This window comes from Arachis duranensis, chromosome 2 (genome assembly GCF_000817695.3).
Source record: "Arachis duranensis cultivar V14167 chromosome 2, aradu.V14167.gnm2.J7QH, whole genome shotgun sequence".
Taxonomy (NCBI): domain Eukaryota; kingdom Viridiplantae; phylum Streptophyta; class Magnoliopsida; order Fabales; family Fabaceae; genus Arachis; species Arachis duranensis.
In genome coordinates, this window is record NC_029773.3 from 91,595,360 (window position 1) to 91,598,541 (window position 3,182).

Consider the following 3,182-nt stretch of genomic DNA (forward strand, 5'->3'; position numbering starts at 1 on the left):
CCGGATGTTAGCTTTCCAACCCAACTGGAACCGCATCATTTGGACCTCTGTAGCTCAAGTTATGGTCAATTAAGTGCGAAGAGGTCGGCTTGACAACTTTCCGGTTCTTTCATTTCTTCATGAGTTCTCCAACTTTACATGCTTTTTCTTCATTCCCTTGATCCAATCTTTGCCTCCTAAATCTGAAATCACTTAACAAACATATCAAGGCATCTAATAGAATCAAGGTGAATTAAATTTAGCTATTTTAAGACCTAAAAAGTATGTTTTCACTCTTAAGCACAATTAAAGGAGAATGTACAAAACCATGCTAATTCATTGGGTAAATGTGGGAAAAAGGTGATAAAATCCCCTAAATTCAATACAAGATAAACCGTCAAATTGGGGTTTGTCACTTGGCAATTTCCTTCCTCAACTCTCCCTCATGCTCTTGATATACACGAAGCCTCCCTTCCAGCTCCTCGACCCTCGAGGTCGCCCCTAAAGAGCTGAGAGGAGCCCTATCAAAGATATCCAAGAGCTTGCCACAGACCCCCGCCACCTTAAGGCTCTCCTCGATCATAGTGGTAAGGTGGCCCCGAACATACATATCATCCATGCCTATACGAGCATAAGGATAGATATTATTTCGGACGAATGCAAGAGCGTCCGCCTTAACCTCTCCAGAAGAGCCAGACTCTAAGATCTTGCGCTTCTTGGGATCAGGAGAAGGTCAGACGACGGAGGGCGGCTGAGGGGGAGCTGAAGAAGAAATCACCATAGGATTAGAAAGAGTTCCAACATTCCGAGGAGGAGGAGGAGGAGAGATAACCCTGGCACCACCGGACCGAGCGCGAGACTTAGCTTTAGCCTCCTGGACCCTCTGAAAAGATTCTTGAGCGTTTGTCTTTGCCATTTCTGAAAAAGAAAACAATAGCTAAATAATCAAACAAGTCGGAATGACCAGTTAACAAGTCGGAAATTTAGCATACTAGAAAAAACTACCTAGCTGTGATTGGACAAAGGTCGGAGACCCTTGGAGAAATTTTTTAGTATCCAAATATGGGGCCCTCCCCCACACTTCTCGGAGGAACCCCACGATGGCAGCCTCTACTTCATCCAGGTCATCCAAACCATATTTCTCGCAAGGGGAGGCCTCCAGCCAGTATAAAGGAAAGCGAGGAAAAGAATTATCATCCAGAAAAAAGGGGTGATGACCCTCTACAGCTTGCACTTTGAAAAAGAAATTTTTAAAGTCATGAAAGGATTCATCAAAAAGGGTAAAAATCCTCCGACCTTGTATGGCTCGGAAGGAAACCCATTGTTGTTTATTATTCAGCCCACTAAAGGGCTTGGTCATATGAAAAAGATGGAAAAAGATTTTCAGAGTAGTCGGGAAATACAGAGCATGGCTAATAAATTGGTAAATTTTCAAGAAACCCCAGGAGTTGGGATGAAGCTGGGTAGGGGCAACCCGACAATGCTGCAAAACAGACATCTCAAAATCTGAAAAGGGCAGAAAGACGCCCAGACGGGTGATCATGCACTCATACATAAAGAAGAAATGAGGAGCCGTTTCGTTGGCTCTCCCATGACAAACCCGGTCCTCTAAACCGGGAACAAGCAACTCGTATTTAGGTTCATCCTCATCCGAAGTACAGAGCCGATGGTGAGTGCGAAGGTGAGTAATAAACTCCGCATCAACCAACGGCTCCTCCCCTAGAACAGTAACGTCAACCCAATCTATGGAGGCCATTTTTTCTTTCTCTAAGGAAAATGAAGGAAACCTACAAAGGGAAAAAAGAAAAGGAAAAATCAAAAAAGGTCTCTAGAGAGGAGAAAAGGAACCGAGCAAAAATCTACAAAACTATTCCTCTACAAAGTAAAGTCATGCGAAAAGTGCAAAGAAGAAGAAAGAAACTAACCTCTTTCTGGAAATGAAGAAGCAGAAGTCTCTGGAGCACGAGAATATAGTACGTGTAAACACAGCACGAACAAAGAAAGAAGAAGTTTGAAAGATTGCAGAAACGGAAAAAGGAAAGAGAGGGAAAATACTTATAAACATGCTAAGGGGCATAATGGTAAAAACGAAGCAGTCATTAATGAGAATGCACCGTTACCAAAGCCATCAATCCCTAAGTGCATCCCTAACGGACACGACGCCTGAATAGACGTAACTGTCAGAAAACAAAAGGTCGCGAAAATCACGTCGGTTTAAAAACCCGTGTTTCCTCCAAGAAAGTCGGCTACGAACCCGAGCTAGATACTTGAACCCAAGCCCTAAAAGAGACCTTGGGCCCAAGTAGGGGCACTGTTCATACCCTGGCCCAATAACGAAGGTCCAGGACCAAATACAAGGCCTAGTCCAAAGGACTAAGCATATCTAAGTACCGACCTTCTCCTAAGAAGTCGGTATCAGACACGACTTGCTCTAAAGAAGCCGGACATGAGATTAGCTGGCGGGTAAACACTCATTCAAATGAGTAACCGCCCCTAAAATCTCTCTAACCGCTTCATAAAGCCATATCTTAACCTCCCCCAAGATATGGGACGGTTAACACCCTAAAGATACGGCACTACTCCAACGGTGGTTATTGGCTCACCACTATAAATACACTGACACCCCTCAGGTATCTCTAAGCCCAATACTCTCTAGACCTGCTCACGCTCTTGCTAACTTAGGTATCGGAGTGTCTTTGCAGGTACCACCCCCCATTCATTTACGAACACAAGTCGGACGAAGTCTCCCGAGTTGCATACTCACACGGAAGCCTCCTCCTTCATACATTTGGGCCAACCTACGCCATCCATTCAGACAATCTCCGGTTACCCACCGAAACAACTATATAGTATATACAGGGTGAATTTGAAATAAATTTTTTTAGAATAGATTTGATTTGATTTGAAATGAATTGGAAATAAATTATTGTGTATTGAAATTAATGATATAAAATTTTACATGTTGATATAATAATTTAATTTTTTATATACTACCGTTTTTCATGACTAAAATTCTTATTTTAAAAATTAATAGGATTTACAAATCAAATTCAATTTTTATTTTAAAATTAAATCAATTTGAATTCAATTGTATTTCAAATAAATCTTTAATTGATTTAACATGATTAAAAATAAAAATTCTCTTACAATGGTGAAGTATATATATTTAAAACTCGTTTTGAGAGGTGAGCCGCCATGATTAA